Below are 25,943 nucleotides of genomic sequence, written 5' to 3'. Positions count from 1 at the left end.
AGTTAAAGGTGGAAACAGGATCCAGAATCTAGAAAAAGCTCTATAACACCCCTAATTCAGCTAGCCCAGTCTAATGATAGTTTTTAAGGAACTTGTAGCTAAAAACTGTTACCTGGCACAGTGGCATTTGTTTTTAAAAGCAGTGTCTGTATCCTAGCCCATGTCATTTTCAGGCTTTTTTTCTGTAGAACCAGGGGCATCTTAAATCTGCAAGTTCAAATTGTGTACTTACCCCTGATACCCACCAAAAGGAGGGTATATAGAGAAAGATTTCCTGTCCCCCAAAATGTTTTGAGCACTGCAAGAACTGCTGATTACTGTGGCCCATTAATGTCAGATCTCAGGGATTCTTACAAGCAATTCAAAGGGGGATATGGGGGGTGTGGGGTAAGTTCATATTACAGCCAGTCTGCTTTCTGAAGAAGATATCCTGCAGATAACCTGATATGAGATATCCCCTCAGGGACCCTATATATCTAATAATCCTACTAAAGGTCCACTTTAATATGAAATATGAATCCAATATGTTTACAAACATACTGAAAAGGCATTCAAATGTCAGTTGTCTCATATTGTGAAGTATTTTCTTTTTTAACATAAACCTTTTATTTCCCAAAACTACAAGGAAAATGATTAGGTGCTACAAGTTTTATACTACAGAGGACAAAAGCAAAGGCATCTGTTTTCCTGCCTTTTTCTGGTCTTCTCCCCTCCCCCACTCTACATCCTGCAGACCATTTGTAGGTCTCCGTTGTTAAAATTTATTTCTACAGTAGTCTTATAATGCTCTAGATGCTGAAAAACTTCTTATATTTTAACATTGCTTGGCTTAAATTTATGCTCTGCTCTTAGGAAGGAAACCCAAAAGCCTTTTTAATGACAGATGTATTACGGAAAATTTTCCCCACAAAGTTCTGATGCTGTGAAATATCAACTCCCTGAAATCACAGAAAGGAAATGACTTACATTCTTGGAAAATGAAGCCACTAGCAGCTTTCTCCAACAGCATTTTCTAATCCCCAAACTACACCCTGTGGCAAATGGGAGTATTTCGTACAAAAACTACATTTAAATAGATGCTTATAAAACCAATTAACAAATATCACCGGGTCCTTGAGAAGAGAAGGAATCATGCATAGAAAATACAGCAAGAAATACTTTTTCCTCTACATCTAGAAGTGCGAGAGCACAGACTTTCAGTCAAAAGCAACCCGAGAATTAAGTTTTTCTACCCTGCTATGAGTAATGCACAACTCCTGAGGAAAATACTGGCAAAACAGATTCTTTGCTAAAAAAAAAAAAAAAAAAAAAAAAAAAAGGGTAGAAAGGAGTCAATGACCTAATATTTCTTTAGGCACTAGCTACACAACTGTACGGCCCCCAAATTTTGCAAGCTTTCATTTCAACTTTAAAATATATTAGTTTGACAGTTTTCCATCTATTCACATCTTAGAAAATGCCCCACTATTAGGCTATGCCATCCCGGGACTCGAGGTGTTGTTTTAATCCTTGTGGACCTCCCACGGGTGGCCCCGGGTGTCCATACCTGACAGTGCCTGACCGGCCAGCCCGGAGGGTAAACTGGTGGTCTTCTTTGCCTGACGCCCGGCCTATGGGCCGCAAACTCCCCCAGAAACCCAAATTCTGCAGGCCGCGCCCCCAACTCGTATATCCCCGAGATCCCCTCCAGGCGCCCAAGAGCTCCATCCCGGAATTGGGTTTCCCCAATTAGGCACTTTCAGGGTCAACGGAGCAGACGCTGCGCCCCGGTCCTTTCCCGAAGCCGGGCTGCCCGGCCTCCAAGCGCACACAACAGGCGGCACCGCACAGCCCCCAGGAATGCGGGCTCAGATGCTGGTCCCCTTCACAGCGACGGAGAGAGCCCTAGAACAGAGCGTCGGAGACACCACCGAGCCCTGCAACCTCCGGAGCCCAGTGATCCGGGGGACGAGGCACGGCGCACGGAGCCCGGAGCCCAGGAACGCAGCCCGCAGTGGCGACCGGCCTCCCGCCCTCCGCAGAGGCGGCCCGGGAGCTCCGCGCCTCCCCCGCTGCCAGGCTCTGCTGCCCCGGGGCCCCGTCCTCCCGCCCCGGCGTGGGCGAGCTCCGACTCGCCGACGCGACCTGCTCGCCCGGTGCCCGACGCCTAGACCCGAGGGAGCTAGAGGAAGAAGAAAGACGCGGAGAGGGGGACACTGCCTTCGCCGGGACTGGTGACTTCGAGAAACCCTCCCGAAACCCGTCCAGTCGCGGCGGCCACGGTCCGGCCGACACGGGACTCAGCCGGCGGCCGGGGCGCGGTGACCAGGCGAGGGGTTGGACTAGGAGGCCCCAGGCTCTGGGTTCCTACTCTTACCTCTAGAAAGTCCCGAGCGCCAGGCGTCGGACCCTCCTCAGCTCTCGGTTTCTTCCTGCCGGCGCCGAGCCTGCCCGCTCCTTTCGGCCCCTAGGCTCGGGCTGCTAGACGAGCGCTGCGCGCCCGCCCCGCCCCGCCCCACCTCGCCTCCCGGCCCGCCCCCCATGGCTCCGCCCCGTCCCGCCCCCGAGGCTCAGTCCCTAGCCCGCCCGAGGTGGTGGCGGAGGCTGAGAAGCCGCCGGAGTCCCGGCGCAGGGCTCGCCACCGCACGTGGAGCGCCCTGCCCGCCCCGCCTCGGACCCAACCAAGCGTACTCTGGAGGGGTACCGCGAGCCTGGAAGGGGAGAAAGCCGTGGGAACCGCCCCTCACAGGCCCTGAGGAGCGAAACGAACCTCAGGTGGACGCCGTGGTGTGGACCATGGCGATGGAAGCTTTTCCTAGTGCGAGGCAGACCGAGGCGCGAGGGAACACTGTCGGAACTCCCCCTTCTGGCCAAATGGCCTTCTCCGCGGCTCAGCCCCCCGCTCCCCCGGGATGCTCCCTCCCAAGCAGAGTCGGCTGGCGGGGGCGGCTGTTTGGCCTGAGCTTCGTCTTACTAATTCAGAACAAACGGAGGGGAGGCCACTCGGAAAGGAGGCGGTCCCTACCGGAGGAGGCTTCGTGACTCCTCGATTCCCCTCCAACCTTTCAGTCCCGCACCCACCTGCCCACCCACCTCTTGGGATACCATGCCCTCAGGTTTTATACTGGATGGAGGGGGCTCTGCCAAGGAAGCCAGGCCTCCCCCGCTCTCTCTGCTTCTCCTGTTTTCCAGGTAGACACAGCTTCTGCTATTTGGGGGCGTATGTTACCCCTAGAAGTTATTCTTGCCCCCTCTCTTTGGTGGCTGGCTGGGTGGCGAGTGATAGAAAGGGACCGTGGACAATGCTTTTATAGCACTAAGAACGGAGCCAGGATTTGGGGGTTTCTTTGTCACCTTTAGTTGTTAGGTCTAAGGGAGGAGCGAGTTTCTAGGGACAGAGGAAGAGGCCCAAACTCCTGGCCCCTAGAAACTCCAATCACCTAGGTCTTCATTTGACTTTGCTTACCCTGTGACCCCTGGCCTGTGGTGGCAGAAATACCCCAGTGGTCCTTCACAAAAGGAATGATTCAGAGGGTTCTACGTGTCTGTTTTTGACCAGAAAGCAGAGGAGAACTTGAGAAAGGACACCAGCCAACATCTGATAGATGGCTGACAAAAGCCAACTTTAAAATTGTCCTCTGCTTTTGATCCAAACAAATGTGTAAAGCTAGCTATTATTGATTCAAAATGTGCCTGTCCCTTGTGCCTTGTTTGCATAGCAAAAGAAATTCATCTTTGTGTTCTTTACAACTGGAGCTCACTTGGAATAGTTGTCTTATTCACAGCTCTGAGAACTTGACACTAAAACTGCATATTAGGAGCTGTGATCTTTCGAGTTTTTCACAATTGATAATATCTTCAGAACTCATTTCTTGTAAAACTGGACAGTTTCTAGAGAGATTGTATTTATGGTGTAAAGTCACAACTTTATGGAAAGGAGAATAAGTATGTTTTCAATCCCTGCCTTTTAAAATTAGTTGTACTTAATTAGTATACTAAAATAAAATACTGGTTAACAGTGGTAGATCACAATATAGTCACTTAAAGTGGAAGATTAAACTTTTTCTCTCAATTTTATTTTTATATGCCTTCAGAATATGTGCATATTGAATACCTACTTGGTAAGGTCTTTAATTTGATGTCTAATGAGATAATCCAGCACTTTATGTATATGATAAATGAGGTAAATGAGAAATATATTACTATTTTGGAGAACAGTTCCTAAATCTAATTTATTTTCAAGCTTCATGCATGGAAACCTAGTAGATAAAAAACAACATATTGTTAGGTTGTGAAACATTGCTGCTAATATAAAATAATTAGGCAAACCAAAGAGCAAAATATTTTAAACAGCTTTTTAAAAAACATGTGTTTAAGATTGGGTTTATTGTCTAGGATTAGGTTGTAACAAAATTTACTACATGAATATTTTTTGAATTGTAATGATCATTTTAACAGTGTTGAATGCCGCAATAAGTATAGACTCTTATATAATACATTTGTAAACTATGTACTTTAAACTTTTAAATCAGGCCATGCATGGTGGCACAGTCCTGTAATCCCAGTGACTCCAGAGGCTGAAGCAAGAGAATCACAAGTTGGAGGCCAGCCTGGGAAATTTAGCAAGAGCATGTTTCAAAATAAAAAAATGGGCTGGAGAATGTAGCTCATGGTAGAGCATCCCTGGGTTCAATCCGCAATTAAATAAATAAATACACACATACATATATATACATACATACTTTTCAGATAAGTTTCATAAGCCTGTGCAACATCAAATAATTTTGAAAGCATTAATCTGAAAGCAATACACAGTCCACTAATAATAGAAAAATAGCAAAGAAAGAATGGATGGTTTTAGATACTTCTTATCTCAGGAAGTATTCTTTTGTGCTTATCATAAGAATGAATTCAATTTTGTGGATAATTCAGCTATATTACTCTTTTTAATGTTGGGAGATAGTTTTATTTTCACTGATTTTCACTGATATAATTAAATGTTTTCCTAAATATGGGACATTGCCTACCAGTGAAACATCATCCTGAACATCTGAAATTATTACTTTTTCCAAAAAATGTATTTAAAAATAGCACAACTTGATTATCCAGGGACAAAATTTGTTCTATATAGCATGTAAAAGTTTACAGGAGACACACTTAAATATCAACACAACTCTATATTTTATCTTTTGTTTTTCTTAGGGAAAAGTTATTCATCCCATGGGTATATTGAGTATACCTATAAAACAGGCACAGTGCTAGACCCAGAGTTCAAAAACAAAAATATTCTGGAATCTTATAGCAGATTGGAGAAATTAGCATGCACATGAATAGTTAAAGCATCCTTAAAGCTTGCTAATGTAGAGAGATGCAAGAGGAATAGACGAAAGCCTAGGACCTGCAGGGACAGCATCAAACATCTCTTGAGATAGTAAAGATGAACAGAAGTTTGCTTGGAAACAGGTCCATTGATGCAGCGCCTCTCAAGCTGGTCAGCATGTTGGAATCATATGAGAATTTTCAAAAACTATGAATGTGTGTGTCCCAGGCACACCATTTAATTTTTCCAGAATATGACATGATTGTTTTAAATATCCCCAGATTATTTTAAGTTTAGATAGGTAGAAGTCACAGAATTAGCAAGCACAGAGGCATGCTTTTAAAGCACAATGACCTTATAGCCTACCATTGTAATTAAAAAGACTTAAGCTTTGGTAGGTGATATTTAAACTTTTTGGTGTAAGGAACATAGTTATGTAGAAAATGAATAGATAGTAACTGCTATAATTTATAATTTTTATATAATTTATAATTTACATTTCTTCTTTTTTTACATTTGAATCAGATGGGATATAATTTTCTCATTTTTCTGAGTGTACAGGTTGCAGAATCACATTGGTCATGCAGTCACATATATACACACAGCAATAATAATGTCTGTTTCATTCCATTATTCTTCCTTTCCCCCATCCCTTTCCCTCATCCCTTCCCCTCCCTTCCCCTCACTTCTCTTTACCCAATCTAAGATGATGCTGTTCTTTTTTTTCCTCACATCTTCATACATGTAATTTATATTTCTTTACAAGTACTTTCTATATACCAGGGTAATATATTGGCAATTTAGTTCAGTGCATTAGGAGAAAAAATTATTTTTCATCTCATATAATTAATTCAAGGATTTTGGGATTCAGAGTGTATATTTTTTAAAATTTGTGAACAAGTTTTTTTAAAAAATATTTTTTTAGTTGTAGGTGGATACAATACCTTTATTCTTTATTTATTTGTGATGCCGAGGATTTAACCCAGCACCTCACATGTGCTACGCAAGTGCTCTACCACTGAGCCACAACCCTAGCCCCTCAGAGTATATTTTAATGCTGAAATATAAGTTCTAATCTGAGAAGAGAAGTCAGTAATTTGACATACTGGTTTTTAAAAAATACTTTTCCGAAATTAAATACTACTCATCATTCTGACTGAAGGTCATAATAAAGAAACTAGTTTCATTTTTCTTATTTGTAATTATGGAGATTCACTTTAAAAACAAAATTAAGTCCTCTTGTAGGGTTTTAAAGTCCCTGTAGCTGATAAAAGATAGAATAATTACACATAGAAACTTAAATAGTGTAGTGCTATAGTTCTGGTTTCCATTGCCTAACATTTAAAATGCCCTTCTTACTATTCTCAGCTGAAATTTTACTGTGTTCAGTAAAGTAAAAACAGCAAAAAAGATTTTAGTGCTCAAATCAGGAAAATTTATTGACATCATTTAATCCAACTATCTAATTATCATATTCCAGGAGCATCTAACCAAGAATACAAATACAGATGGTACCCAACTTATGGTCCCTAACTAATGATGGTTTGTATTTGGATTTTTTTTCCTTAATTACATGATGGTACAAAATTGGTAAACATTCAGTAGAAAGCACACTTTGAATTTTTATCTTTTCCTCGTCTAGTGATTATGCAGTAAATACTGTCTTGTGATATCAGCCACACAAAGGTAAACAACCAACACTCTGCAATGTAGTTGATTCAATCAATTATATATTCAACACTTTATTATAGGATCCATGTTAGATTTTTTTTTTTTTTGGCCTAACTATAGGCTAACGTAAGTGTTCTGAGAACATTTGAGGTGGGCTAAGTAGGCTCAGCTATGATTTTTAGTAGGTTAGGTGTATTAAATGCATTTTCAGTTTACAATATTTTCATGTTGCAATGGGTTTAGGGGTTGTTTCCCCATGAGGTGCATTTGTCATTGTTTTACAATGGTACAACAGCATAGGGATTGATATTATATAGCAAGATAACTCAGAATGATTTATCTTCCCCAATTTAGAGATAGAAAGTTGAAAAAATTATATTCATTAAACTCTGCTTTCTTGCTCATCAACTTTTGAGAAAATATTTAAAAGAAGGATAAGTTGATACATAGGGACAAAGTTTGGTTTGTTTTCGCATATGAAAGTATATAGTAGACATATACAACAGAGCTGAGGAGCTATGTTGTTTTTATTCTGTTATAGTTTCAGTTTGACCATTAAATCACATTCCAATTCATAGAGGGCTTGAACACTTGAATACTCCAGATGGAAAAGGAAAGTTTGATAGGGCTAAGAAGGCCAGACCCAGTCCTTCGTTCTTATGAAGTTGTTGGTTGTACAAGGTAGCATAGAGAACTGTATTGAAGGCTTAGGGTTGAAAGGCATAGCAGCAGAGGCAGGACTAGCTGAAGGGAGATGCTGCTAAACTTAAATAGAGTTGAGGAGTTCCATGCAAAAAGTAGGACTGCTGCTTTAGGCATGAGGGTTAAGACTGAGGGCAAGTAGAAGGGCTCTAGTATAGAAAAATGTCTAGAAGTATGAGAAAAAGGGTAGATTCCCTATGGTATAAAAATGTACTATGTATCACTTGTGTGTTTATACAGTGGGTCTTCAAACCTCCAGGGTACTTTTTTAGCTCTGGTTTCTTGATTACTCTCTGAGAAGCTAAAATAAAACATACCTACTCCACTGTCGGGAGGCAACTCCCTCTACTCCCACTGAGAGATATAGATGTGAGACAAAAGGAAGCAGGAATCTGGGTACACCCTGGTCACTCTGAACTATGCCTCAGGCATGCTCTGGCTGTGTCTGAGATAATATTCTTGGAGGAGTTAACTTTCAAACACAAATGATAACATTATGGATGTCATAGGTCCCTGCAAGGTTCTTTGGTATTTTTATGACATTTTCTCAATTTGTGCCCAAGACCTATTGAGCAAAAGCAGTGGGATATGGAACATCCATCTTTTAGAAATGCATTTCCAGCTTGGCCAGTATTGGCTTTATAGAAAATATCAACAGTAGCCCAATTGAAGAGGGTTTCTGAAATCTGACCATTCTGTTTTAACTTAATTACGTTAAGGAAATTGTAAGCATAACATATATGCCCTATTTTTTTTCATTGCTTATAAATGAATGATGAATAAAAGTATAGATAAATACCCTTGCTCTGGAATTTCATAGGAAGTTCACTAACACTGAAGGATTCTGTTGATGGGACTTCCAAGAAACATCTTTGCCTTTGATATTTTGGTTATAAAACAGGGTATAAAATAAAGCTCTTATCTGCTTGTTATACTAGCTTGTTGGATGAAAGCAACAAAATGTTATTAGATACCTAAATTAGATTCCTATTTTCCTCTCGTCTAAGAAACAAAATCTTCCCTTAGTCTTCTTTGGCTTGGCTATAAATCCAAATGTGAAGTGGGGGTGGGGGCGAGTCTTCTACAGGTAAGGAATGGTTAGATTTTTCTTTTTCAAGGTGACCTAATCAAGCATTTTCTTAGCCTAGACTGACTTCTTATATTCTAGTTCTTCAAGGAAAGACTACTGGTAATTAGACCAGGGAGTTTGAACTAGAAACCATGGATTGGGAAACTATTCTCAAAATACCTCTGATCTAGATGTTTAGTTTTGATAAGCATGGAGAGAAAAAAAAGTGCTGGGCAATAGCACTCTAAACTAGATGTAGCTTTGAAGGGAAGACTCTAGTGGGGTAGATACTCCTTAAATATGTTCCCTTGTTAAAACTTTGTATATGTTTGTGATTCATAATGAAGCCAAACATTCTGTGTGGTTTCTTGAGCAGAAAAGCAATCAGCAAATTAGTAGTTTTCTACTCTGCTGATAGTCTATATTAGACAATAATTTTTGTTACTTTTGTCCCAGTTTCTTAAAAAATAATGGAGATATATACCTAATCTATGCTAATTTTATGTATAATACAGACTCAATATACAAATCAGTATAAAGTATTATCATGTGCTTATTTTTTATAGCACTTCACTCTGAAATTTTTTATGAATGTGTTCACTTATTTATCCATTCTCTCTTCTTTTAGAGGTTAAGCCTCATATGAGCACAGAGCTGATTTCTACATTCTGTGACCTTGTATCTAGAACAGTGTCTGGCACATATTTTTAAATGAGTGAATTTCATAAATTATATGTAGAGAGGGAGAAAGAATGTGTGTATGTGTGCATTTGTGTGTTAAGGTTTGCAGGGAGAGAAGAGAGACATACTGAGATGAGAACAGGAAAGGATTAACATTTTTTGAGATGCTTCTTGGCAGATATCCCAGGGACTTATGAGAAAGGATCTATCTCTTGAGAAGACTTCTGGATGATTTGAATGGGACTACTTATATAAGCCAGTTCATTAATGTTTATTTTTTTCAAGTAGATATAATTATATGATAAACATTCTATATTAATCCCTGTTCCTTATGGTAGCTTTTGTTTTCACATTCACTTCTGCTTTTAAAACTGTTTATCCTACAATCTTTCCAATAATAAGAAGTTCATTAAAAGGATTTTTTCTGGAGTGATTACTTATTATTTAATTCCTTGCCATCAAATAATTTTGATGAGATAGCCTTGGGAACAGAGTGGCTCAAGTTCCACAAGAGTAAATGAGTGGCCTTGCTTCTACTGCCCACTCTCCTTAGAAATTTGACTGGACTCCATGTCAGCAGGAGTGGCTGTACCTCTGAACCCTTCCTGGAAGCTGCTCTGTTCACCACATCCTGCCCTTCCACCTGTCTCTCCAGACTTTCAGTCTTACTGTCCCCAAGCCCCTCAATTTATTAGCTGCTTTTGTTTGTTTTGCTTCTTTTCTTTTCAGTTTAATCCCTGGGGTTGTCTTGTGTCCCAATCCCCTTGACCTTCTAATCCAAATTTCTTAACAATCTCAAAAATCAGGTCAACTCAGTCATCCCTTTTCTTGCAGTTTGCTTTAAAATCATGAAGGAAGCCTAACAAAAACTGAATAAACGAGCTGATTAGTCAAGCACAGCACCAAGACCACAGTCCATTAGTGTTGCCACAGATGCTTCATCACCTTTTTATTCATCCCTGTTTGCCTGACTTTCTTATTTCAATGACTGTTCAGATGCCCATGGCTCTCTTCAAGTCTCTCATCCCAAATCCTACCATTCTAATCAGTCAACCAATCCTTACTGGTCACTCATATAAGATGTATAAGTATGACTTTATTGAGTCCTCACAACAGCTTTTTAAGGGAGATACCACTTCTGGCCCAACGTCTTACAGAAAATACATAGTGGTGCCTGAGTCTGAACCCAAGAAATTCTATGCTAATTTCTTACCCTGACCCAAAGTGTCATGCTCTCATTACAGAACTAGTCATGTGTTTCCTTACTGGATTTTAGTCCCTTCTACCTCCTTTTGAAATAGTTTATAGACCTCTCTCTGTACCTTTCTATCCTGATTCCTCAGTCCCCTCCCCAAACTCTGTGTCCTAAGCTCCTCTATTTCTTCCAAGGCCTTCTCCCATCATTCAGTTATTGATTCATTTAGCAGATACTTGTTAAGTACCATTTTGTACTAGGTGTTAGGGATGCAGAAGTAAACATAAACTAACCTCCTGTCCTGGAGCTTTACATTAAAAATTATTTCTCTTAAATACTCAACATCCCACCATTTAGACCCTTCTCACCTATAGAGATGCTGATCTCTATATATTTCATACTATGCCTAGCACCTCACCTGACAAGGCACTTGGTACATGTTTGACAAATGGATGGAATAATTCCAGGTAACACAGTCAAGATTTAGAAGTTTCTTCTTTATTAATGGCTTTTTAATTAAAAATTGCTCATTTCATGTGTCCAGAAACCTCTAGCACTTATTATTTCCATTCTGAGTAGGTACTGAGAACCAACCCTTTTCCATTATGCACTGACTAGTTAAGCATTAATTGAAATGTATTCTCACCAAAGTTACCTTAAACTGGTACCTATAGTTGAAGATTTTTAATCTATGGTTGTAGAAAGAAAAGTACATGACTTTATTAAGGGTATTGTGGCATCTGAAGACAGGAGGTATTTGTGAGGCAAAGGAATCTTCAACCCATATTTTGCCACTTCAGTGCTGCTCAAGCAGAGAGTGATGAGGTATTTTGGTATCCAAATACCTCATGGGGATGGGAGAAGGGAAATCTTCCTGGCACCTAGTAGGTAGAGGCTAGGATACTGCTAAACAGCCTTCTGGGCAGAGAACAGCCCCACAATGAAGGATTATTGCCTCTGCTTGAGAACTGCTGATCTAAAAGACAAACTTGACCGGAACATTTAGGTGCCCTGTGTGTTAGGTGGTCAGTGGATTGATTCCATTTGGGATACTGGATGAACATGCCAAGGGCCTGCTGAAAAGCAGCTGGAGCTGAAGGATCATGTCTTTGGAACTTATAGAGTGAGGCATCTGGACTTAGAGTCTACATCTACCCTTCCTCTAACATTATTTGGATTTTCCCTTAGCCCCGAAACAGCCAATACACATTTTATGTCTTCCTTATGGTCTTTGTTTCTAGTATGGGGTGATTTTGAGGATACCATTTAAGAACTGGTGATAGGGTCTTGAATTAAAATAACAGCAACAAACTCCAAATGATTTTGACACCCATTCATGACCATATGAGCAGTCACCCTGTTGCTAAAGCAAGTTTTAAATGAAGAGGTCATATTTTGAAATGTTTGATTTGCAGCTCCAAGTGTTTTAGATACTGTATCACCCTCTTCCAATGAATGCAAACGTGAAGAGGGGGAATGTGTTAAGACGCAATTAGTAATCTTTTTTATCACAGTGAGGACATTGACGTCAGAACATCTAATTTAAATTGGGAAAAGGTTGTCTATTTTTAATTTCCTGTGATGTAAATGGAATAACTAAAGCTGGTTATTAATTTGGTCAATAAGAAGCCATTCAACTAAAGATGAAGTTTTTGAATAACATAATTGCATCTAGTCACCATAAACTGCCACATCAAACTAATTGTGTATGAATGAAGCATAGTCTTAATTAACATTTCCATAAATATGCTAAAGGGCAGAGTTGAGGAAATAGAATATAAACTGAGATTTATAAGCATCCCAATTTCTACTTCCCAGGGTGGGGACATGGCTCAGTGGTAGAGTGCTTGCCCAGCATGCATGAGGCCTTGGGTTCAATCCCCAGCACTGCAAAAACCAATTTCTACTTCCCATTTCATATTTTGTTCTTTTGATGCTGTCTAATGAATATTTAAATATTTCATATGTATGTATGTATATATGTATATATATATATATATACACACACACACACACACACACATACAAACATAATATAATGTGTGTATATCTAGATATATAGAGAGATGTAATTCATCCTCATTGTGCTGGTCCATTCAGGAAGGGGACACTCCATAGGTAAATGTAAGATGGCATGGATACAAACTATTTTGCAATGAAAAGTTTAAGGGTAGTTTCCAGAAATGTAATTCATTTAAAATAAAAATGATAGCTTATTATTTATTGATCATTTACTGTGTTTAGGTACTGTGCCAAGTTTATTATCTCATTTTATCATAAAAGCAATCCTATGAGATAGGTTAACACCATAATTCCTATTTATAAATAAGGAAGCCAGGGCACAGACAATTACCCAAAGTTAAATAACTCATCAGTAGTTGAGTTTCTAAATCATTTTTAAAAAGCAAAAAAGCCCTGTGGGGGGCGGGGGGAGGGAAGGAAGGAAGGAAGGAAGGAAGGAAGGAAGGGAGGAAGGAAGGAAGGAAGGAAGGACAGACCTGGTTTTAAGTGTTTTTAAAAAAAAAAAGAATCTGAAATTGGAGTGTACAATTTTTTGATAGTGTACCAGGTTTTAAGACAACAAACTGTTTCAGCAAACTGGAAGAGGTACTCAAGATATGTGCCCACTCAAATTGATTCAAACCCAGATATGTATATAGAACAAAAAGGGCTAGGAACAAAATTCTCAGCCCATTTCCAGTGGGTAGAACTATTTTAAAATAATTATAAAGAATTATGTGAAGTCATTTGCCAAGAAAGAATCAATATGGCTGTGCTTGGTGACACTGCTTCCATTACAACAGCTTCAGCTTGCCCATGTCTTAAACTGATAAGTTTCAAGCAAAAATTATCAAAGCTCTCAGGTAATTTGCTACACCCCTCTGCATTCTATTTGCAACTCAGCTTTTTCTCTTCCAAGTTTCCAGTTACTTCATTTGAGCCATACAACATAGTATAAAGGAGAAAGTTTGACAGTTTAGCTTGCAAATGGGAAATTGGCAGTCCCTGGAATCATCTTGGTCTTTAGTTCCTATGCTTTTGTGGATCATTGTTGAAGCCAGGTTGTAAAATCTAGCATGTCACTAGAACCTCCTATGTCAGCTGTGACTCTCAGCAAAGTGGCACAGCAGTGAGACTCTTCAGTAGGAATGTGAACAATGCAGAACCACCCCTAGCTGGAAGCTCTCAGTCTGAGTGGAGTGGTAATATAAGGACTGATCCAATACAAGGACTTCCTGAGCCATTTTCAACACAGTAAGGATGAGTTGCCGTTCCCTTGTTCTTGGGGACTGGGCACCAAGCTATCCTGTCTCACTCTACTCACTACCTATAGAAAAAAACTGGCAAACTTCCTTAAATCAAAGATTGTTATTACTCAGCATTTTGGAGAACTCATAAATATATATCCTAATTTCAAGAGAAGACAACCATTAAAATCTTTTGGGAGATTTGAGGAAAGATGACCTAAATTGAAATGGATTTGAAAAAAACTTAGATTTATGGATTACATTCATGAGAATATAAAGAAATAAACTTCCGAATTTAAACTTTATTCTTACTACTTGTAATTCCTCCTTCAAAATGCAATCCCTTTAATTTTGTGACTTATGGTAATTAATAGGGGGGGATATTTTCCTTATTCTTCATTCCCTTTAATTTGCTTTTAGATACATTGCATTGGAAGTATGTGAAAGCAGCAACACGTTATTACTAATTGTACTGTTCTGTGCTGATAACATGCCATTTGCTTTAGGTCAGTTTTTTTCCCCTCAGTCACTATTTCTAGCCAATGGTATCACTCTTGTTACTCTTCAAAAAAAGAAAATAATAATAATAATAATAATAAAAATATATATATATATATAAATTGGTTTTTAATTAAAAAATATATAAAACAAAATTGTTCCTAAAATAAAGGAAGTATATTCATTAACATCAAAGTACAATCAGCTCTTAAAGGATTTGATGTAATAGTTTTTATTTAAGATGTTTATTCTTTCCCTTAAATATGGGACATAGACAAACAAATAGAATTTATGACCAATTATTTTAATTAAAAATGAAGAATTTTAAATGTGAAATATTATTAAAATGTTTGTGAATGTGAGATGATATTTATGAGTGAATTTTTTTTTCTTCTCAGTAGTTGCTTATTTTCTTAGCTTGTTTCTCAGACCTCTTGGAAAAGGGCTTTCTACTTTCCTTTAGATCATCCCTCTCAGGGTACACAAATGGGAACATATAAACAGCTGCATGAGCACTTTACCTTGTAACAATGAGACCTTCTAGGGGTCATAGCGCACATTCTAGCCTTTTCCCCGTAGATTTTATCCTCAAATTGGACCTTACATAGAGTAAGTAGCATTTTATAGTTCTTAAACCACAGACGTTATCTCATGTGGCTCATAAAAACAGAAGGATACTAGCTAATACAAGGACTTCCTGAGCCATCTTCAACATAGTATTCCACATGGGCAACAGCACAAAGCCAAACAGAAAAAAAGCCAACTGAGGGCAAAGTTGAGTTGACCAAAGCAGTTCTATCAATGGAAGAGAGGACTAGGACTCCAGGATAGGAATGGGAAGGACCACTCAGGTGATGGTCTTCACTTGCCTCATCTTTTATTCTGAGAACAAGAACATAAACAGGTCAGAGTGGCACACCCACAAGAGACTTGTTTAAGCAGAAAAAAGGTTGTTTTTGTTGTTGTTGTTGTTCTAGATAAAGGATATACAACAAAGTTTGTATCAGTTTTACTGAGTGATTATTACGTATCAGACACCCAAGTGCAATGTATGTTTTCATTTAATTCTTATGCCTCCCAACAAATGCAAGAAGCAGAGTATTTTTTCAAATTAATAATCACTTAAAAAAAAAAGGTGAAGTGACTGAGGCACAAAAAAATTCCATGTCCTAGGTTTTAAAACCAGATTCAAACACAGTTTGACTGCAGAGAATATGTTCTTGAAAGCTAAAATGTTCTGCTTCATAGTAAACTTATTTAAAATATTAAAGGAAATGAGAGCATTTTAAATTTTTCTAAATAAACTTTTTAAAAAACTGGACAACCAAGACCCTTTACTGATATGCCCAGGATTTTTGTTTGCCAGGAGTTAGGTTCATAATTCAGAATGATAATTTATTGGGTCCATGAACAGTGCCATGCCAGACTCTCTTGCTCAATACTAGTAAAGAAGTTAAAACTTAACACCAAGCACTACTCAGTATCCTGTGGGAGAAGGATAATCAGAAAATGGACTCTGTTTTAGAGCTGGAAGGTAACTTATAGTTAATTTACCATTTTTATTTCATAGATGAAAAAGCCAAAGCTCAGAGCAATTAAGTGTGTTTACCAGATTACCTATAGCTAACTAGTGTCAGAGCCAGGATACAAGCCTAGTCTTTCTGACTGCATTCTTTTAGTTATACTACGCTGCTTCCAGATTCATGAGAGAGAAACTTCCATATTCTTGTGTTTTAAAAAATGTTAAAAGCTAATATCAACGTATTTTATTAAATATTTATCTAAATATTTTTGCATTTTTTATAGATATTTGTAAATTAAATGTGTTTGGATTTCCCAAGAGTATTTGCATCTTATGAGCTTTACATTTTCTACAAAAGGGGCCAAGCCCAGCAATTTAATTTTCATGGACTAAGAGCTTTCATTAAATCCTTCACCTTGACAATTAATTGGTTTTGGGAATAGGGGATAAAGATAATTCAGAGATATGATAAGCATTCATTCAGTTATTCTAACAGATATCTGTTGCATGCTTAAGATGTTTTAGACACTTTGCCAGCTACAGGTCATGCAAATATAATTACAGTATAGTTTGTCCTTTGAGGAATAATTCTCCCTTTCTTCTCTACTAGCAAAGGTTCTGATATATTTATTCATGTTGCTCTTAAATTAGGTTGATGTCTTCCAAAGTATACTAAGAGTACTCTTTGTGTTGTGTCACATGATTTTAGATGGTAACAGACAAGCACTTTAAAAAAAATAGTTGTATATTATTTCAGTGCATGAAAATGTAGTTATATATTTGTTTCAATGTAGAAAAACCAAAACAGCTTACAAATGTACATTTAATGGCTGTATGCCTTAGGCCATGGCTGATCATTCTGGGAATCCACTTTATGTAGACCATATAAACTACAGGCAGATACTCAGCATGTTCTGTAAACCTTCTGCAGTAACATTTAAAAAGTATGATATGGATTATTCAAAGTACAGGTGATATGGATTAATAGCATGGATTCTACACATATCTAATTTTTCTGTCCATTGCAGCATTCATTTAAAAGCTACTTGAAAAAATAAAATTTAGAAAGATACACTAAAATATAACTTCTAAAGATTGATAAGTCATTTAGTATGTGAAATATAATACATAACTTTGTTATGCTAATCCTAAGTAGTTCTTTTGTCCCCAAGGAACTTATTTTTAAGACACATTTTATAAATTGACTAGAGTTATTTGTATTATTTAAATTCTTTTCCTTTTAAAACATATCATTGATTTTTATTTTAATTTATAGTTACCTTATAATTATGATAAATGATTATTCACTTTCTCTGTTTTAATTCAAAGATGTGCAGCTGTGTTTGTATTACAGACAGCAAACATCAGAACTAATCAGTAATAACAAGACGTGTTATACTTACTTGTTTAATGAAATAGTTGATCTTTGAGCTAGCATCTGTAGTGTCACCATATATATCTGGGCAATAAGTAAGGTTTTTGTTACATTACAAGCTCACACACCTATAGCACTGCTTTGTGGGCTCTTGAAAATAAAGAACCAGGCCATAATGACTGGCTAAGGTTTAAAGACCCTAAAAGGCCAGAGGCAGCCATCATCTTGGCTTCCCACACGCCCCAAACATTGGTAATGTGACATGAGAGAAAGAGGGAAACAACTTGCACACTTGCAACCCAGGATCCAACAAGTAATGACAGTTTGATTTGGTTGATTTGGTGCTGATAAATCCACATTTAAGAAACTTCATGATGAAAAAAGTCCAAACCTACAGAAAAATATAAAGCTCCCATATGTCAAATTACTTAGGTTTGAAGTTATTAATATTTGCCTTATTTGCTTCGTGTATTTTTGAGGCATTTTAAGCAAATGTTAGACATCATAATATTCCACACTAAATGCTTGAGTATGTCTCTTAAAAATGGTGTTTTTTTAAATATAACCAACTACCATTATCAGATCTAACAAAATTAATAATAATTCCTTACCATTCAAATTTCCCATGATCTTAAACTTGTCTTCCTACAGTCAGCTTGTAAATCCAAGTTCAAACAGTAATAATAGTTCTGTTTGTATAAGTTAGTTTTGTCTTACAATGAATTCCCCTTGTATATGAAATCATCATTAATGAGTATCTCAATCAGCCTGGCTTTCTAGGTTCCTGGAAGACAATTCAGATATAGAAGGAGCCATAAGCATCATTCCTCTTTCAATATATTCCCAAGCTCCATGGGTTTACCAGAGTGGACCCTCTTTGAAGCTCTTAGAAAGACGGGATGGAAGTGAGATGAAAAGGGTTGCCTGGATATGAGAACTTTACATAGATAAGAAACTACATTCTTGTACATTTTTGTGCCATCTTTTCCCCCCAAATGTTTTATCATATGATTCTGAGATTAAAAGTTTTTCTCTTCAAGAAACCCAGAAAATACCCACAGAACATTCTTTTACACAATTCATAATGAACATTTAATGTAATAAAGACTCTGATGTTCAATAAAAAATTTACCTAGTATTTCCCAGACTTATTTGATTATGGAGTTGGGGTCCCCCACCCCCAATAGATTACCTGTTAATATCTCTTAGGACAGGGCTGGGAATGTAGCTCAGTGGTAGAGCATTTGCTTAGCCTACCTCATACCCTAAGTTCGATTCCCAGCACTGCTTAAAAAAAAAAAAAAAAAAAACAACTTCTTAGAACAATGTACTTTGGGAAGTACATTGACCTGTGTGCTATATTACCACTGCTTTTATAAGTACACCAATGAGAATTTGTTCTGGAAAAATGCCTTGTCACTCTTGCTGTTTTTTCCCCTTTTCTTGTTTTTTAATTTTATTTTGTATTCTAATTTGTAATATATGACAGCAGAAAATTGCAGTTCATATTATACATATAGAGCACAAAACAAAGTATATTCACATCATTGGTGTCTTCATACATGTACTTAGGGTAATGATGGCCATCTCATTCCACCATCTTTCCCACTCCCATGTTGCTGGTTTTTTTTTCTCTCACTCTTTGATGCTGTGTTTGTTAACTGGTGTTTTTATTCCCATTAGAAGATAATTGCTGTTAAGTACACAGACAGGCCTAGTTAACAAACTACTGACAGAATTAGGATTTACTTTAAAGCCCTAAAATTTGAAGATGTAATTGGTAAGAATCCAAATAATCCCCAATAACCAGAGTTTTGTTGGCTGTTTTAAAGAGAAAAAGCAACTTCATAGTATTTTACTAATATGCCCATCTCCTATCCCTGTTCCTCTTATGCTGTTCCCAACCTAAGCACAAGCCACCCCTTAGTTGATTCTATAAGTAACAGGGGAATCAAGGAAACTAGATATCCTAAAGATAACATACCACTTTTTCCTCTCATGAAAACCAAATAAACATTTATGGGGGAAAAACAGGGTGAGACCACAAGTCCAATGTTCTAAACAGAAAGGTTAAGAAGATGCTCACTGTGGAATCTGTAAACGTGTCTCTTGGAGAGGCATGTCTTCCAAGGGCCCTGCAACTGCTTCTAAATTCACCATTCCTTCTATATACTGCTCTGGAGCCACCATGCAGAGATGCCAGGTGGTGGTGGGTGGCAATGACATCAGCAAAGATTCCTCTTCCCCGAGAGAAGCAAAACTATTACTCAAAAAATGTACCAGTTTAATTCTGGAACGTCTCAGTTTCTCACCTTGGATGGTAAAAATGTCTCTGTGGATTTTCTCTGCACTGACTGGGCAAGTACTCAGAATGAACAATCTTTTCTCAGCTGGGAGAAAGTCAAAATGCCTTTTCAATAAGCAGGACTCCCACTCCTCCACATTCTTCCTGAAGCTTTCAGTTAGGACTCTTAGACCACAGGGTTTGAACTTTGCATATACATACAGCACCAAAGTGTGGAAATGAGTAGAAGTTCTGTATCACAAGATATTGTTGACCGTGTAATTTAGGTATAATAATTGGCAATTGCAAAATCTCATAGTTTCTCATTAATTGACAGGTACATTTATTTCCTGTTACAATTCTCCTGATCATTAAACTTTTTCCTTCTTTGTTTATCTTAGCATAGTGAAATAAAATCAAGTTTGGAACTGGATGCTATGGGCTTGAATCCCAGTTTCACTCATTATCTGTGTGACCTCTTTTAATTTTCTTAACATCTCTGTGCCTGTTCTGCTTCATCTGTGAAATGGCAATTATAAAACTCAAGGATTATAAATTTTGCATTTAAAAAACAGAAATGCTCCTATCATATCTAGCACATGGATAGTTAGTAAACATTGGGTTTTTGCTTTCCTTTTTCCTCTGCATGTGTGTCTTCTCACCCAGTCCCATTATTTTGAGAATAAAATGAAGAATAAATAACTTCCTTGATTCTGTTTTTTTCCTGAACTAACATCCCATTTCTGCTTATTCAGATATCAAAGAGCCTGTTTAAGTTGATAAGTAGATTTGTCATGGTAGAATGCCTACATCCACTAAATGGGTACTATTAAAAAGACAGACAATAAGAAGTGTTGGAAAGGATGTGGAGCTAGTGGGGAATGTAAGATATTTTTCATCCTAGAGAACAATTGGCCATTTCTTTAAAAATTACACCTATGATATCACTCAACAATTTTGCTCTTAGCAATTATCCAAGAGAAATGAAAACATATATCCACACAGAGACATGCATGTGAATATTTATAGCAGCCTTATTAATAATGGCAGTTGATGCATGGACATGGACCATTTCAGAATAAACACTACATCATGGATGAATGTCAAAAATATTATACTAAGCAAAAGATATATTGCAAAAAAGATTATATTGTGTGATTCCATTAAATACAAAATCCACAGAGGCAGGGAGAAGATGAGCAGGCCAGAAACTTCTTCTATCCTCCAACATTAGCAATGGAAATGACACGGCCTGCTTTTTTGAGAACTAGCACCCAACATGTCCATCTGCCACTTCCTATCTTGGCCCAGCAGCCACTCTGTGCTCTACCATCTCCTGATTTGTCTTGATTTTTGAGCTTTGGACTATGCTCCTCCATCTGCTGGTCTCAGTCTCCTGTGCACCAGGTTGTACTATCTGGCTATTACCTTCTTTTGATTCTTTTATGCCCCATTTCAATCAAGGAAAACCCTATCTTTCAATCATTATTTTTCAGTCACTCATGAAGTGTCTTTCTAGGTCTCATTCACAAAGATATACCTAAGAAGCCAAGATTATTAATCTGCAATTTATGTTATGGACAAAAACAAATGTGACCAAAAATATCAAGGATTAATTAAATCTGGCTAATTTAAGACTTGATAATTTAATAACATTTCCTTTCAACTTTATTCAGTCCCAGTATCTCAAGTTAAGATTATCAAGAAATTGAAAGAGCACTATATCACAGATGATTATGATACACTTACAAACTAATACAAAATAGGATAATTATTTACCAGGTACATAAACAACCTTATTGAAAGTCTACTTATTGAAAGTCTTTATACAGAAGGCCCTATACCTGTCCCTTCCCCTTTATGATTTCTAATACTGATAACTTGGCAAAGTAGGTATTCTTATTCCTATTTTTAGGATAAGAGAACAAAACAACAACAAAAACCAGGGCAAGCGAGGTTAAAATATTCTGTCTGACTCAAAATCCATATGCCTGTTTTCTCCATCATGCTATCTTGCTCTCCAGACCTTGGAGTGCCACCCCAAGCCTAGATGATTTTTTAGTCTGCTTAGATAAATATTTATCTTGTACCTTTAATGCTAAGCATGAACCCAGCATATGACAACCCCCCCCCAAAAAAAAAAAAGACATAGACCTTGTACTTTAGGTTCTCATAATTTGGTAAAGAGAAAATAAGATTAAGTTCTAAAAAAAAAAAGAAAGATTTGGACAGTAAGTACTAGGGAAATTTAGAAAAGGGCACAGTTAACAGTAGCTGAAGAGAATGGGGGACACATTGGTATTGTGACCTGATAGAAGCAAGTGTGGATAAGCAGAGAAGAAAGGAAAGAACATTCTGCAAAGACCTAGAGCTAGGAATGAGAATGTCATATCAAAGAACAAGGAGGACAACCACCTGGTTGGAATGATAGGGTTTGTTCTTGGCAGCTAACAAGATTTGAAGGCTACAGCAATGTGTGTGTGTGTGTGTGTGTGTGTGGAGAGCCATTCTCACATGTGACTGGGCGACTCCTGGTTTGGGTCTGAGGCGTTCTGGCTGTGTCAGAGCTTTCCCGGCCCTCTCCTGATGAGAGAACCCGTCCGTGTGGGGGTGTGACTGACCACCGACCCCGGGGACCCAATCACTGACCCTGACCTTGGAGTGCGGCCCCCCCAACCTTCATTGGATGGAATTCTCCCCTGAATTTCTTGTTCCCCAATAAAAGGCTACTCCCTGGCGTGCTCGCTCTCTCTCCCTCCTGCTAGCCCTGAGTAATCCTTGCTGCCCTATGGGTGGTTCGAGGTGGGAGCCAGAGAGGGGAGCTGTCTCGGACCTGGTCATAGAAAAAGGTAACTGAGTCTGTGTGTTTTATTTCGATCTCTTAGCTAAATTTTATGCCAAGAACCTCATTAATGAAACCATTGCGCTGGCCGCATGGTGGATGTGTGTGTGTGTGTGTGTGTGTGTGTGTTGCAGCTCATTGTGACACTAAATAAATTCCATTCCAATAAGGGTGCAAGGAAGAGTTATCCAGGTACTGCTTCCTGCCATGGATAGAAATGTGTCTATTTTTCAACCATCATTTAAAAAGAAGAAAAGATAAGGGAAACTCCAGAAGGAAAATAGGACAAATAAAGGCTTAGAAATCTTAAAATTTCTGGGTTCTATTTAGATTTTTTGGTTTCATTTGTTGTCTGAAAATGCAATAGTAGAAATTATTAAACCTCTTCTGAATTAGTTTTTAGGAGATGAATACATACAACCTTCTACTACTACTTCCCCCACACAAAAATTCATCTCATTCTAAATATGCAGATGTCTGGAAGTCAGATACCAAATGTTCAAATATAGATTTTGCTTACAAAGTTTCCCTCCAACCACCTTGTTTTGCCCCCTTCCAACTCATATTATGCTGGAGACAGAATAAGCAGTAAGTAATGTTTTAAAATTATGATAATGTTGGCCCATTAATATAACAGGAGAGATCATGTTAACTGTCTTTATGGCTTTCCAACAATACAATATAATCTTATATTGTCATTACAATTTTTCTTCTACCTGGACAATTTGAAAAATTTCCAGTGTTTTTATGCAATTTTAAATGAGTACAAGACGGGGATGAACAATTATTTTAGTAAGTTTTGAGATAGCAAGTTAGATTTCCAGACAAATCTTTCCAAACTCCCCCAGCTCCAATTTTGACTTTAAAAATTCATTTTACTAACCTGTGGAGCATAAAAGATTTGATGGTGATGTTTAGCTATCTCAGTGCTGCAGTTTATAAGGTCAAGTGAAAAACATCCCTAAAGGGCCCCTGGAACTGCACTGAAGCAGCTCCAGAAGATGCTCTGGTCCACTGGCTAAGCAGAGCCTTCCAGAAACCCTTTCAAAAAGACCAACAGGATAGATAGATGTATTCCACAATGGAATGATATATATTTGTTCACACTCACTCTACAAATTTATCTCAATTTTAGGAAGGCCACAATATAATAAGCTAGGAAAGAAAGAAAGTCCAGAAACTAGACTGGAGAGTCTAATTTATCCTTTAATATATCATTCAGAATCTTTCAGACCTTGGAATTTTCTTTTTATATGTCTTTGAATAGTATTACCCACATGATATTTCCAGTAAATGCTGCAGATTCTAAGTTGAGAAACAGCAGAGTAAGTTTCATAAGAAATTCTCTACATCTATCTCCAAAGCCACCAAACTACAACTCTTGCCATGTCAGTGCCATACAATGTCTTCTTGCTTTCATTCATTTGGGTCCTTTACCCAGCACTCCTTGAATGTCTACAACTATAGCCAAAACAGTCTTCACACTCAGATTGCCTTTATCTAGTGAAGGAGATGGGTTAGTCAACAAAACCTCGTAACACAGCTCAGCATGCTGGGGCGTGAGCAGGAACAAGAGGCTACCAGTGATGAAAGCGGGCAACAGTGAGTGGTCTGACAGTCTTCCAGGAAACTGTGGTATGTGGGAAAACTGGAGAATGATGGGAAGTAGTCCATGTTGAAAGCTGTAAATAGGTAGGGAAGCATGAGAAAATGTGTGTGATCTTTGCAAAAATCTGAAAGGCCACAGAGATGAGAGAGGACTGAGTGATGTGCAGAACTACAGCATTCAGAGTGACTGACCTGGGGTTGATGTTCTTCATCAACTGTAATTGAGCATTAGGACCTGCAGAATCCAGGAGCCCATTTAAAAGGCCAATTCCTTAGGATCAGGAAAATGATGATGGATTGGTTCAAAATGCACAACTTGTTGAAGCAGAGATTCTGCAGTGTGAGAATCTCAATTTATTCTTTAAAACATGATGAGTACCACCAAGATTATTTTAGTTTGGGTTTTTTGTGCTGTTAGCTTTGTTTTAACAACTACATGTTCCTATCTTACATTCCCCACACTGAAGACATTGCTTCATAAGAATAGAGACCAGTTGATTTTTAAATTGGAACTCTTTTTTTTTTTTTTTGAGGATCAGGGATTATTTATTTTCACTGCACATTCAAGAAAATGGGATCTTCTGATGACAAATTACAAAACCACAAAATGGTCTGTGCAGAGAAGGAATTAAGTTGTAGGATTCCTAAAGCTTAATTTGGGCTGTATCTTTGTAGTGCTGTGAATATAATTAAATTCTGTGGAAACTCAATTGAGTTTTTCCCAGGTGGGGGAGTTGTGGTGTGGTCAGGAACTGCCTAGGTGTGAAGCTCTAGGACAAGGAAGTAACTCAAACAGGACACTACAAAAGGTTCTGAAGCTCATAAGCATTCAGTGAACTAATTTCACATTTCTTTCTACACCCAGAGAATTGGTATCAGGACTACTGCTACCCTTTTTGTTTCACCTGTGACCCTTTGCTTTAGCTTCTCTAGAGACACTTTTAGTGATGGTTTTAATTCTGATTCCATTGATCAAATATGGTAGTGTGAGAAATTGCCTGGTTTGCACCCTGTTGGACAGACTCTGATTCCTACTTCTCTCTCAGACCATCCCATTTAAACAGGTGGCCTTCTACCAGGTGTGAAGCTTGAAGTTTATACAATTTGGATGGCAGTGAGGGAGTGAATATGAGGGTGCTCTTTGAGAAAAATAAAAATATGTATGTAAAATAAAGACAATTCAGAATAATTATTTAGAAGAAGGAACTAAATGACAAGCCTTGGAGATTTGGGACTTTACCTCTCTTTAAATGAGGTACCAGAAAATTTTACAAAGGAATACTTCCTGATTGCTTTGGTCCTAAACCTACAACATTCTAGGAGTGCTGGCCTCACCCAGCATTCACAGAAACCTGTGCAATCTGAAGCTTCCACTTCATTGGTTTCAGGGTTCACCCAGATGTGGTACCACTAGTAAAGGCTGCAGGAGACTGGTTTGGATAAAAGTCTCAGGTTAAACCTGTAATTCTTGGTTATATTTTAATAATTCCCTTTGCAATCTAAAAAACAGTCCTGTTTTGCATGAGAAATGATATGGCCAGCTTATTTATGTTGGTCCCCTCTGTGACCACACAAGCTTGGCCCAGATGATAGGGTCTCACTTCTAACTTTAGTATTTTCACTGGCTTTCTGTCCCAGCTTGCCTGAAATAGTCTCTGTTTCCCAATCCTAAAGTAGGGGAAACACTGTCTACTTATAATAGGTTGTGAAAAGGGTTCTTTTGTGTTCTTCTATCTTCTTAAAAGGCGTTGTTTGGATATTATATGAATTAAATAAATTTTAAAAAATTAGTCACTGGGAGTTGGGGATGTAGCTCAATGGAAGAGAACTTGCCTACTGATATATTTATCAGGCCTTACATTCAATTCCTAGAACCAGAAGAAAATAAGCAAATCAGTCATTGGTATGTACAGCTTCTTTCATTTAGAAATCCAAGAATCTATAAATGG

The 25,943-nt window shown here is 38.1% G+C and overlaps 1 protein-coding gene across 1 annotated transcript in view; it reads right to left on the bottom strand.

The window, feature by feature from the left end:
* Positions 1–2,444, bottom strand: part of Frmd6 (FERM domain containing 6) — a 79,322-nt gene extending 76,878 nt beyond the window's left edge. The window contains exon 1 of the mRNA XM_026391083.2: positions 2,357–2,444. The gene's annotated coding sequence lies outside the window, so the exon portion shown is untranslated. The remainder of the gene's footprint in view (positions 1–2,356) is intronic.
* Between the last annotated feature and the right edge of the window lie 23,499 nt (positions 2,445–25,943).

Source organism: Urocitellus parryii, chromosome 6 (genome assembly GCF_045843805.1).
Source record: "Urocitellus parryii isolate mUroPar1 chromosome 6, mUroPar1.hap1, whole genome shotgun sequence".
In the NCBI taxonomy this organism is placed as follows: domain Eukaryota; kingdom Metazoa; phylum Chordata; class Mammalia; order Rodentia; family Sciuridae; genus Urocitellus; species Urocitellus parryii.
The sequence above is the reverse complement of the archived record's forward strand: the minus strand, read 5'-3'. Positions and strand labels throughout refer to the sequence as shown.